The following is a 14,183-nucleotide window of genomic DNA, read 5'->3' as shown; positions in this document are numbered from 1 at the left end:
TTCAAAAAGTGGAGAGAAACACGTTCCATAACTCGAGCAGACTACCTTTCTAAGACACATCACATCAAGGAATAAAGTATTAGTAAATCTAAAAAAAAATTAAGATAGTATTTGGTTTGAAGAAGTTGACATCGGTTAAGGAGATTCATAACTTTTTAGGAATGATAGGTTATTATTGCAGGTTTGTAGAATGATTTTCAAGCCTTGCCACTCATTTGACCCAGTTCACAAAGAAGAACATTAAGTTTGAATGAAATGAGAATTCTAAAAAGAGTTTTACAGAGCTCAAGGAGTGATTAACTACTGCACTTGTGTTGACTTTATCTAGTGGGATGAGTGGATATACAGGGTATAGTGATGTCTCCTACCTAGGGTTAAGTTGTGTTCTGATGCAGCATGACAAGGTCATAGTCTATGGGTTCAGCCAGTTAAAGAGTCATGAGAAAAATTATCCCATACACGACTTGGAACTTCCCGCCGTTATTCACGCTTTAAAGACCTTGTGCCACTACCTGTATGGGGTGATTGTTGAGATTTATACCGACAATAAGAGTCTAAACTACATATTCACTCAGAAGGATCTCAACATGCATCAGAAGCGTTGGATATATCTCCTAAAGAACTAAGATTACAACATTTTACATCACCCATGTAAGGACAATGTGGTAGCCAACGCGCTTAGTAGAAAAAGTGCAGGTATGTTTGCTCTCCTAATGGTTTTTGAATGTAGAGTAATAAGGGCCGCACAACTGATACGACTTTCACACTTGAAAAGAGTTATATATCTGGCCCACCTGATTGTTCAACCCGAGTTGATCAAGAGAATAAATGAAGCTCAAGCCATCGATTCCATTCTAGCAACTCTCATGAAGGATATAGAACAGGACATAAATTTAGAATTCTGAGTCTCTGCTGATGGGCCGTTTAGATTTTAGGATAAAGTGTGTGTTCAAAGTGACAGTGTGTAACGACCCCGGAAATTTGAAATGAAATATGTGTATTAAAAAGGTCAAATGCAGAAGCGTAATAAAAATTTTGATTAAACATCCCTTACACTAAAACAAAAAACGTGCTCAGAGTATAAAAGAATAAACTAATTAAAAGAGAAACTCGAAAATAAAAGCTATAAATATGACTACAGAGTCTTCAGGCGTCCCCTTCGCCGTCTTCCTGCGGAACGGGCTCGGGAACAATGTCTTCCTGATCTGAAATGATTAAATAAGGAATGAGCTACACCAGCCCAGTAAAGACATCATACTATCTCACCGTCACAGAGGTAAAGGTTGGTATAAAACACAAAAAGACCAATGGAGCATAGTTTACAACAAATTCTTTTATCAATAATAAAATCCTTTACTATCCACTTACCTCGGTGAAATTCATAAAACAATATACGAAAGCAATAGCATTATCATCATCACGAAATCATATGAGCTGTATAACGTAATACTTATCACACCTTTCGCAATTCAATCATTACACAACAAATTTTTCCTCATTTACCAGCCTACTAGTATCCATAGGTGTCCCGCTACCCGTGAACCCTTAACACTTGTAATCAGATTCCAGGACCGTCCCCATACCCCGTCCGGTATGGGTACCAAACTATAAACCTCAATACCCCGTCCGGTATGAGGGTGAAACGGGCCGTCCCCATACCCCATCGGGTATGGGCGCCAAAACACATAAGATCTCTATACCCCGTCCGGTATGAGAGACCACAATCCCGGTAGGGTTTCCTATGGACCCGGTCCGTCCACCATCTCCCAGGATATCTAGTCAGGCTGACCACATTATACAATTATCAATTTACATAACATTTCATTCCCATTTTCCTCAGTCAGCATCATCAATTCATACACAAACAAGCAAACCAGTAATTTATGCCAAACAAGACAACATACAATATCGGGTTCTCAGTCATTCAACCCATAATCAATAAAACAGTAAAATACGCACACGAAACTATGAAATGAAAATATCAAACCTCATACTGCATTTAAAACTATAAAATAGGCCAAACAACAGTTAACCGACAAACACACTAGACTCGGGCTCCATTAGCGACCTTAAGCAATTTCACACATTCGTTGATTCAAGAAATACCGTTTTATCATTTTTGAACTTTAATACCGTGATAGGAAATAGGGTGAGGGGTCCTTACTTGTTTCGGGGTCTGAATACGGCTCTACAGTGCGCCTGCAGGCTGTCCCTAATTTTCCCTGAATTTTTCCCGGGGAACTGAAACGCACTACTGGTACCTGCACGTGTCCCAAAAAATCCCAAATTAGACCCAAGGCCCCTTTCGGCCAATATCGCAATTCCGGCACGGCGGCTCCGCAGTGCTCCGGTGACGGCGCCGCCGCAAGCGGCGGCGATTCGCCTCGGGTTGGCCGTTTTCAGCCGTTTTCGGCCGAATTCGGCCACACTTGCATCGGTCCCTGCGATAAAACAACCCTAGGGCCCTCGGGGGGCCAAAAAATTACAGAAAACCGAAGCTTACTGGCGGCGGTGCTCTCGAGTGCGGCGGCTCTCCGGTGAGGTTCGTGTTTTGGTGATTCGGCTCCGATCAACCTGTAGAGAAAAGAATGGTGATGACGGTGATATAAAAATTGTATCAAACGGAGGCCGTGAAGATCTCATCGGAGGCAAAAATCGAGGAGGGGTGCGGCGGCGCCGCTGGGTTTCGGCCGTATTTTTCGGCCGTTTGGCCGGGATTTTGACTTTGATTTGGCCACAGGGGAACTCAGCGTGGAAAAACGAGTCGGGAGTATGAAATTTACCTCGATCGGCGATCGTAAAACTCCCTGGTGCAGCGGCGGGTGGCGGCGGCCGGCTCCTCCGGCGTCTGGTTCGTCTTCTCCGGCGAGGGCAGGCGGCTTGGGTTTTTGTGGTCAGGTGTGGGGGTTTTATTTATACCCTTTTGACTTTTGATCACAGCCGTCCATTTTGGTTAAATTTGGGCCGTCCGTTCTTGATTGAATCTGGGCCGTCCGTGCGCGTGCATCTGTGTAACGACCCCGGAAATTTAAAATGAAATATGTGTATTAAAAATGTCAAATGTGGAAGCGAAGTCAAAATTTTGATTAACATCCCTTACACTAAAATAAAAAACGTGCTTAAAATATAAAAGATCAAACTAACTAAAAGAGAAACTCGAAAGTAAAAGCTATGAATATGACTATGGAGTCTTTAGGCATCCCCTTCGTTGACTTCCTGCGGAACGGGCTCGGGAACAATGTCTTCCTGATATGAAATTATTAAATAAGGAATGAGCTACACTAGCCCAGTAAAGACATCACGATATCTCACCGTCACGGAGGTAAAGGTGGGTAGAAAACACAAAAAGACCAATGAAGCATAATTTACAACAAATCCTTTTATCAATAATAAAACCTTTACCATCCACTTACCTCGGTGAAATTCATAAAATAATATACGAAAGTAATAACATTATCATCATCATGAAATCATATAAATTGTATAACATAATACTTATCACGCCTTTTGTAATTCAATCATTACACAACATATTTTTCTTCTTTTACTAGCCTACTAGTATCCGTGGGGATCCATAGGGGTCCCGCTACCCGTGAACCTTTAACATTTACAACCTGATTCCAGGGCCGTCCCCATACCCCGTCCGGTATGAGAGTGAAACGGGTCGTCCCCATACCCCATCCGGTATGGGCGCCAAAACACATAAGGTCTTCATACCCCGTCTAGTATGAGAGACCACAATCCCGGTAGGGTTCTCTACGGACCCGGTCCGTCCACCATCTCCCAGGATATCTAGTCAGACTGATCACATTATACAATTATCAATTTACATAACATTTCATTCCCCTTTTCCTTAGTCAGCATCATCAATTCACACACAAATAAGCAAAACAGTAATTTATGCCAAACAAGACAACATACAGCATCGGTTGCTCAGTCATTCAACCCATAATCAATAAAACAGTAAAATATGCACACGAAACTATGAAATGAAAATATCAGACCTCATACTGCATTTAAAACTGTAAAATAGGCCAAATTACAGTTAACCGACAAACACACTAGACTCGGGCTCTATTAGCGACCTTAAGCGATTTCACACATTCGTTGATTCAAGAAATACCGTTTTATCATTATTGAACTTTAATACCGTGATAGGAAATAGGGTGTGGGGTCCTTACTCGTTTCGGGGTCCGAACACGGCTTCACAGTGTGCCTACAGTCTGTCCCTAATTTTCTCTGAATTTTTCCCGGGGAACTGAAACGCACTACTGGTACCTGCACGTGTTCCAAAAAATCTCAAATTAGACCCAGGGCCCCTTTCGGCCAATATCACAATTCCGGCAAAGCGGCTCCGCCGTGCTCCGGCGACGGCGCCGCCGCTTGCGTCAGCGATTCACCTCGGGTTGGCCGTTTTCGGCCGAATTGGGCCATACTTACATTGGTCCCTGTGATAAAACAACCCTAGGGCCCTCGGGGGGCTAAAAAATTACGAAACATCGAAGCTTACCGGCGGCGGTGCTCTCGAGTGCAGCGGCTCTCCGGCGAGGTTCGTGTTTTGGTGATTCGGCTCCGATCAACCTGTAGAGAAAAGAATGGTGATCACGGTGATATAAAAATTGCATCAAACGGAGGCCGGGAAGGGCCTCATCGGAGGCAAAAACCGAGGAGAGGCGCGGCGGCGCCTCTGGGTTTTGGCCGTATTTTCCAGCCGTTTGGCCGGGATTTTGGCTCCAATTTGGCCACAGGGGAACTCAGCGTGGAAAAATTAGTCGGGGGTATGAAATTTACCTCGATCGGCGGTCGGAAATCTCCCCGGTGCGGCGGCGGGTGGCGGCGGCCGGCTCCTCCGGCATTTGGTTCGTCTTCTCCGGCGAAGGCAGGCGGCTAGGGTTTTTGTGGTCAGGTGTGGGGGTTCTATTTATACCCTTTTGCCTTTTGATCTTAGCCGTCCATTTTGATTAAATCTGGGCCGTCCGTACGATTGCATCTGCGCCGTCCGTGCGCACGCTTGATCTGGGCCATCCGTGCGCACGGGGATGCATCTGGGTCGTCCGATCCGCGCGCACGCGTATCGCCCACGTGGCCTGTTCCCTCGACGTGGTCTTGCCACGCGGCAGGTCCTGTTTGGCCAGGGCTGTTGACTGGGCCACTGACGTGGCTGCTGACGTGGCGCTCTTTTTTTTTTTTAAATTAAACTAAATAAAATTAATACTAACAAAAAATTCCCAAATTGTTTGGGTGTTACAATCTGGGCCGTCCGTGCGATTACATCTGGGCTGTTCGTGCGCACGCTTGATCTGGGCCGTCCGTGCGCGTGGGGACGCATCTGGGCCGTCCGATCGCGCACACGGGGATCGCTCACGTGGCCCGTTCCCCGGTCGACGTGGTCTTGCCATGCGGCAAGTCCTGGTTGGCCAGGGCTGCTGACTGGACCGCTGACGTGGCTGCTGACGTAGCGCTGACGGGGCATAATTTTTTTAAATTACGTTTTGACCACCGGTTTTTGATTTTCTTTTCAAAAATATCCCTAGAATCCTAATTTTCACCCATTTTTTCCCAAAATCAATTTAATTAAATTCAAATAATATTTTTACCTAATTTTACAATTATTATTATTTTTATTATTATATTAAATTAAATTAAAATAACAAAATAAAATAAAATAAAATAAAATAAATAAAAATAAAATTAATAATAATAATAAAAATAATTTAAAATTGTTTGGACGTTACACAATGAACTGAAAAGGGATATCATGACAGATGTTCATAGCTCAAAGTTCATCACGCATCTCGAAAGTATTAAAATGTATTAAAGTATGCGACTTCGAGTTTATTAGAACATAATTAAAAGCGAGGTACCTAACTTTGTTTTCAAGTGTCTAATATGTTAACAGGGTAAAGTAGAGAATCAATGCTCAGGCAGGCTTTTTCAGCCATTACTAATTTCGAAATAAAAGTGAGAATATATCACAATGGATTTTTTTGACAGAGTTGCCTAAGCCACACTCAGAACATGATGTCATTTAGGTAATTATCGACTGGCTCACCAAATTTTCTCACTTCTTTGCTATCAAGATGATCGATCCATTGGACAAGTTAGCAAAAATGTATATCGAGAAGATAGTCAGGTTATATGGAGTTCTAATGATAGTGGTATCAAACAATGACTCCAGGTTCATCAAACAGTGACTCCAAGTTCACTTCTTGATTTTGGTCTAGTTTTCAGCAAGCCATTGGAACAAAACTGTCTTTTAGTGCCGCATTCCACCCTCAAACCAATAGACAATCAGAGAGAATGATTCACACATTGGAAGATATATTCCGAACTTGTGTTTCAGACTTTGGGGACCATTGGAATGATCACCTACCTTTGATAGAGTTCGCCTATAATAACGGTTAGTAGACAAGTATCGACATGATTCCGTACTAGGCATTGTATGACCGCCCATGTAGATCGTTGATCTATTGGGAAGAGGTGGGTAATAAAAAATTTTTCGGCCCAGATCTTGTAGAGGAGACTATAGCCAAGATAGTTAAGATTAGAAAGAACATCTAAACAGCTCAGAGCAGACAGAAAAGTTATGTAGACACCCGAAGAAGGAATTTGAAATTTGATAAAGTTAATCGAGTGTTTCTTAAGGTCACTCATTTCAAGGGGATAAATAGGTTTAACAAGAGGGAGAAATTAAATTCCTGGTTCATCGAGCTATTTGAGATCTTAAACCGGATTGTACGACCGCCTAGAGACTGATACTACCTCCAAAGCTATCCAGACTTCATAATGTATTCCACGTATCTATGCTTACGCAAGTACAACCCAGACCCCTCACACATTCTGTCCCACGAGTCCCTTTCACTTTAGGAGGATCTATCATATGAGAAGGTACTGGTAGACATTGTAGACCAAAAGAGTAGAGTACTTCGCAACTTCTAAGTTTCCTTCTCAAGATCCTATGGCAGAACCATACACACGAAGAGACCACTTGGGAATTAGAGTTAAGCTTCAGGGCCTAGTATCCCCAGCTGTTTGACTGAGTGAAAGAATGACTAATTTGTGGGGCCAAATTTTTTTAAAAGGGGAGAGTTGTAATACTCGAGTCTCAAAAATAATTCAAGACAATTTTTTTATTATTAAATTTTTTTATTTAAATAATTATTAAAATTTATTTTATTTTTTATATTAAAATTTAGAGAAAAATGAATTAGGGACGAGATTGAAAATAATTTTAGAAAAAAGAAGTGAAAATTTAAGTTCGGATGGTGTTTTTCTAAAAAAAATTAGAAACAGAGGGTTAAAGTGCGCAAAAAAAAAATCGACCATGTGGGACGGCTCAATCAGCAGCCCCGAAGAACTGAAGCACGCCACGTGTCAAACACACTGACATCGATGCCATGCGGGCAATCCACGTGCCCAGTGATCCGATGATCCAAGTTTGATCTCACACGCGTGAACGATTCAATTTCATTTTCCCCTTAAGCACGATCGAATGGACGAGATCAATCGCGATGAACGGTCCAAAATTATTTCTTCCTTAGGCACGATCGGATGGACGAGATCAATCGCGATAAATGGCTTAGATTAACGCATGATGGGTATAAATACCTCATGTCACAGGAAAACCCAAACCCTAGTTGCTAGCCCCCGCGGGAGAAGAAAAATCAAACACTAGGGAAGGAGGCCGACCGCCAACCGCTACCGCACCGGAGCCACTGTTGACCGCTAAAAAAAATAAAATTTCTCCATACTCGCTCAGAATTCGATTTCAAGAATTCATGTGGCCAAATCGAAGCAAGAAAGACAGTAGGTGAGCCAGAAACTGTGGGTAATGTCCGTCGGAGCTGTCGCGGCCAGAACTCAAAAATCTCTCCAATGAGTCCCTTCCCGCTTTTCGTTTCACGCAATTTTTTTGTCGTTGTGTTTATTGTCCTTTTATGTGCAGGCTAGCTGAAGAATGAATCCCAGTCACAAAGGAGGACCGGCGGAGTCGCCGTACTAAGAAGCCCTCCTGCTAGTCGGTTTGATTTTTGTGATTTTCTGGCCAACCGATGCCGCATAGCGTATTTTTATACAGAGATAGGTGTAAAACTAGCCAAAATCGATCATGCTGAGGCAAATAGCCACCGTAGGCGGTAAATTCGGCATTGAAGCACAGTGGTGTCACCGTGTTGGAATTCCAAAATTGGCCGGAAAGAGTTTTGGGCACCGATTTTAGTTTTTTGGAGTATTTTTAGGTATGTGACCAGTGTTTTGGATTCTACAGAAAAAATTTAGAAAATTCGGTACCCGTTAAGAGGTGTAGTAGACAGTACGATGTCTCGAAACGCCGATCCGGGTAAGGATCCCTCACCTTATTCTTCGTTACAGTAAATTGGAGTTTAACAATGTATAATTTTCTATTTTTGTGAAAATTTAGAAAATTGTAAAAATTATTACATGTCACTAGTTGAGTCGGACCCAGTTAGTTAATAATGATTATGATTTTCTGTTTATTTTTTTGTACTGTCCTACTTACTTGTTATCATATTGTATATGTTTTTAATTTATAGTTTCAGTTGTCTTATTGATTTATCTTGTTTATTCGGTTATCTGATTGCTTAATCCCTTATTATGATAAACTACATCGTCTATATAAATATAGTCTAATTGATCTGTAAATATAATATGAGATATTGATATGCATTTGTTGGCTATTTTACTTTATGAAAATCTTTATGTGAAAGACTTACTAAATACCTAGAGAAAGGGCGAACGGACCCAGTACATAGGAAACTCCACTGTGAATGTCACATTAGTCCGACCGGGCTGAAAAGCCCCATACTGCAAAGGTTTAAGAGATATGATTTACCTTCATACCGGATGGAGTATTGAGACGATAGAATATTTGGTGCCCATTATCGGACGGAGTATGGGGATTGCCGGTGAATTGTTAAATTTGGATATTGGGTTCACGAGTAGGGGGACATTTATATGGACCCCCAAGGGTACCAGTAACCAAGTAAGAAAGAAAAATTGTCGTTTCTTGTTCTCTTATGCATGAGAATAGAAAGTGGTATGGGTATGAGTTTTCATTGGTTATTTTTTGAAAAACTCGTTACGGTAAGTATCAAACAAACGTCTTTAAGTTAAATGTATTTAATATAACCAGAGATTCCATTAGTTATTTTTTTATTTTTGCCAATTTTCAGTTTTCTATATATGTGATTAGTGTGATATTCTTACTAGGTTAGTGTAGCTCACTCTTTTATTAATTATTTCAAATTAAGAAGACCGAGATTCAGATCCCGATCAGTAAGAGAGTTGTGAGTAGTTCATCATCCGAACTCCCTTCAATTGGTAGTGAAAGTTGTTATAAGATGCTTATTTATTCGCTTTATTTTTAATTACTATTTGAGTTTTATAAGAAACATTCTTCTATTCCTATTGAGCATTCTAAATTATTATGTAAGAAATATAAATCCTAACTCTATTTCTCGCTTCCGTATTTAAATTATAAATTTTATTTTCTTTAAGGTTCTTAGCATTTACAATTGTAAATAATCTAATCATGATATTAATAACCTTTTATATTGTGGATGATATGATTCTCATAAAGTGATAATTAATATGACTATTTTTTATATTAAATAATCCCAAATGACCATGGATCTTGTTCCTCTAACATATTCTTTAGGACCAAAAGTCACCTCGTTCTCATATTATTTTCTTCTTGGACAAAGTACACATATATGATCAACCATTTGGCTTGATCAAATTTATTATATTATAAAATAACTTTTACATCATTTTAGTATATCTGATTACTATTTTTTTTTTATATTACTCATATTGTATTTTTTCACATTAGCACGCTACTCTATTATAATTAAGAACATTTGTCATTTAAGGATACGTATTATAATTGAATTGAGAGAATAACCCATTAACAATTTACCACTGGTTTTTGCTTCCTTTGCAAAACACATTTATCTAATAGAAAGTTTTTTTAAAAATTTGTTGTAACCCACTACAATATTGAACTGAACTTCATTTGTTTCTTAGTTCCATGAAAGCATGACTATTTTTTTATTTATTTTTTAAAAAAATTCTTTTATAATATCGAACTTTGTATTAGAAGTGGACATTAATACAACTAATTAAAAAAATTATAGTTTTATTTCATACAAATATTAGAATAATAGTGAAATATTATTTGATATTGAATAAGTGGTAGATATGTTAGATGATAATTATTGATTAATAAGAAATTAAGAAGTAATAAAAGGATGAAATTACAAAAATTGCCGCAAGTTTCGGGATATAAAGCAAAATATATTTGGTGGTGGTCGGTTAAGTGCTTAAAACTCATGGAATCAAATTGGGAATGAGTGATAAGGAAAGGACAAAGTTTTTATAAAACTTAAAAAGAAATAATCAAATTATATAATCAATTCCCATATATGTATATGTATATATATATATATATATAATTATGTAGAAATGTTCAAATTCTCAATCTTATGAAAGTAAGTTGATGTGATTATTGGAAAACTAAGTAGGATTTATCGCCTTCTCATGCAAAAATCTTTTTTTTTTTTTAATTATTTTTCCCCTTTGTCCAATTAACAAACAAAGGCCACGCATGGAACTCCCTTTAATTTACAGATTGTCAAGAGATGTATTTTTGGAAAATAAAAGAAAAGATAAGTTGTATCTCTCTTTCTCTCTCTCTATTAAACTAACTTTTCATACAAATTTACAATTAATTTAATCGAACAATCTTTTCTAGTTTGGAAATTACAGTATTCTTAAGATATGTATATATATATATATATATATATCAAGAATAAGGTTGTCAATTGGTATTTGTAGGAATGAAGTTCTTATAAGCCTTTTAAATGAGAAGTGCAAGATCTTTAGAGGTAGCTTCTACTCCAATAAATGTTTCTCTCTATAAGCGATTCAAGGGGGAAAAAAAAAAAAACAAAAACAAAAGTTTTTAGTAAACTCGAAATTGAATCTTAAAAAATCATTCCATATGATACCTAAACATGATATAATTTTTCTTAAGTTTTTTATTATCCTATAATTAGTCAAGAGTTTATCATTAGATGAAAAATTTTGAGTGATAATGTACTCCACAACCTAATTATGAGTATTCAAAAAGAAAATTATATATAATAAGATAAAAAAAATTATATGGAGGTACGAGTAATAGTATACTCAGTAATCCAACTGTATAAGTTGTATCATAATATTATTTTAATAATTTTATTAAAAGATGTAACACCCAATTTTATTATTTTATTTATTTTTTTCTTATTTATTTTAATATATATTAGAATTTTAGTTTAATTTTTTAATATTTAATTTATAAGGTTTTAATTTAATTTAATGAAAATAAAAATAATAATAATGATAAAATAAGATAAAATTATTTTTGGGATTTAATTGAAATTGATTTCGGAAAAAAAGTGGTGAAAATTTGGATTTTGGGGGTGTTTTTGGAAAGAAAATCGGAAACCGATGGTAAAAACGTAATTTAGGAAAGTTGTGCCACGTCAACAGCCACGTCAGCAGCCCCCACTATCCCCAGCTGGGCCCAGTCCCTCTTCCACGGGACCCAGCTCATTCCTTGATCCACCCAGGCTACATAGAGAGGTACAAGATTGAACCCTTCCACTTTTGTAGGGGGATCCTCTTTTGAAGATGTCCAGTACTGGTTGGCGGAGACTGAGAGAGCTTTCAAGACCTTGGGAGTGGTTCCTGAGCAGAGAGCTGCCCTTGCTTCTACATGTTGATAGGGGAAGCAGGTTGTTGGTGGGAGCTCAAGCAGGCCACCCTGCCTACACCAGCCACCTGGGAGCAGTTCTTAGCGGCCTTCCATGCGGAGTATCTCCCTGAGCACATCCGACACCTGAAGGAGATGGAGTTTGTTCAGCTGGTTCAGGAAAACATGACGGTATCAGAATATACTAGTAAATTCTTTGAGCTGGGCCGATACTCCCCTGAGACATTGATGGATGAAGGCAGGAAGGCCAGGAGATTCCAGTGGGGCCTCTGCCTAGAAATCAAGCAACACTTATTGGTATTGGAGCTCAAGACATACTCAGGCGTTCTAGCAAAGGCATATATTGTGGAGAGGAGTTTCAACACCCGTCCTCAGTCAGCAGAGAGTCACCGACCCTCAACTCCACCCCGCAGACCAGCACCCACTACGCTGGTCAAACCAAATAAGAGGCCAGACTAGTGATTCAGACCCCTCCGCAGGCTCCAGGGGCAGTACGTAGAAAGATCTGCCAGCACTGTGACAGGGATCACGGGGACCGACCATCCTACCACCTCAACAACACCTGTCGCATATGTGGCAGTGCCCAGCACTATGCGAGAGAGTGCCCGAGGAACCAGAACTAAGGAAGACCTCCTTTTAAGGGCAGGGTTTACAACCTTACCCAGCAGGATGCTGATGCCGACCCGGACGTGGTATAGGGTATGTACACTATCTATGACCATATTGCTCATGTTTTATTTGATACTAGTGCATCGCATTCATTTGTTTCACATGTTTTTGCTTTCAAATTTAATGTATCACCTGATAAACTTGATTCATTGTTATTTGTATCTACTGCTGGGGGTGAAACACTATTAGAAAAAGTTATCTACAGGGACAAGCCATGGAGATAGCAAATAAGAAACTGAGTGTAGACCTGATAGGTTTAGACACGGAGGATTTTGATGTAATCTTAGGAATGGATTGGCTAGTGGCGTATCACGCCACCATAGATTGCTTTAACAAGAATGTTGTATTTAATCCTCCCAATGAGAAGTCATTTACAAATTAATAAAATCATTTAGTACTTATTCCTTGATGGTAAGTCTTCTTAATTTTTTAGTACCTTAATCTTGCTATTTTCTCTAATTAGGCAAGCCTAAGAAGGAAATTTGTATCCAAAAGATTCCGGTATTCCGAGACTTTACAGATGTATTTCTGGACGAACTACCCGAACTGCCAGTGGACAGGGAAGTCGAGTTCACTATAGTCTTACAGTCAGGCACCCATCCCATTTCGGTTGCTCCTTACCGCATGAGCCGCATTGAGATGGAAGAGTTGAGGAAACAGATCACTGAATTATAAGACAGTGGTTTTATTAGACATAGTGTGTCCCATTGGGGTGCCAGAGTTACTTTTGCAAGGAAGGAAGATGGAACGTTGAGACTGTGTATTGATTACAGAGGATTGAATAAGGTTACGGTCAAGAACAAATATCCCCTTCCCAGAATTGATGACCTCTTCGATCAGCTGCGAGGTGCACAGGTCTTCTCTAAAATAGACCTGCGATTAGGCTACCATTAGGTGAAGATAAGAATAGAAGACATCCCAAAGACGGCCTTTCAAACTAGGTACGGACATTATGAGTTCCTGGTAATGCCATTTGGGTTAACCAACGCCCTGACAATCTTTATGGATATGATGAATAGGGTCTTCAGAGAGTTCTTGGATCATTTTGTTATCGTGTTCATCGATGACATCTTAGTCTACTCAAAAAGCAGAGAAAAACATGCTCACCATCTTACCCAAGTTTTGCAGGTTCTCAGAAACAAGAAGTTATATGCAAAGTTGAGTAAGTGTGGATTCTAGATTGAGCAGACCACCTTCCTAGGACACCTCATATCGAAGAAAGGAGTATCAATGAATCCCGAAAAGGTTGAAGCGGTACTTGGCTGGGAGAAGTTGACATCAGTTAAGGAAATTCGGAGTTTCCTGGGGATGGCAGGTTATTACTGTAGGTTTGTTGAAGGATTCTCTAGCCTAGCAGCTCCTCTAACCCGACTTACAAAGAAGAATGCCAAATTTGAGTGGAATGAGGACTGCGAAAGAAGTTTTTCAGAATTAAAGAAGCGGCTGACTACTGTACCCGTACTGGCTTTATCGAGTGGATCGGGAGGATATACAGTTTATAGTGATGCCTCCTATTTAGGCCTGGGTTGTGTGCTGATGGAGCATGGAAAGGTCATAACATATGGGTCCAGGCAGTTAAAGAATCATGAGAAGAATTATCCTACCTATGACTTGGAGCTTGCCGTAATCATACACGCCTTGAAGACCTGGCGCTACTACTTATACGGAGAGACCTTTCAGATCTATACCCAATTTATTATTATTTTTTTAATTTTTTTCTTATTTATTTTAATATATATTA

The sequence above is a fragment of the Carica papaya genome, chromosome 1 (genome assembly GCF_054855325.1).
Source record: "Carica papaya isolate Zhongbai chromosome 1, ASM5485532v1, whole genome shotgun sequence".
NCBI lineage: Eukaryota > Viridiplantae > Streptophyta > Magnoliopsida > Brassicales > Caricaceae > Carica > Carica papaya.
This window is presented reverse-complemented; position numbering follows the sequence as displayed.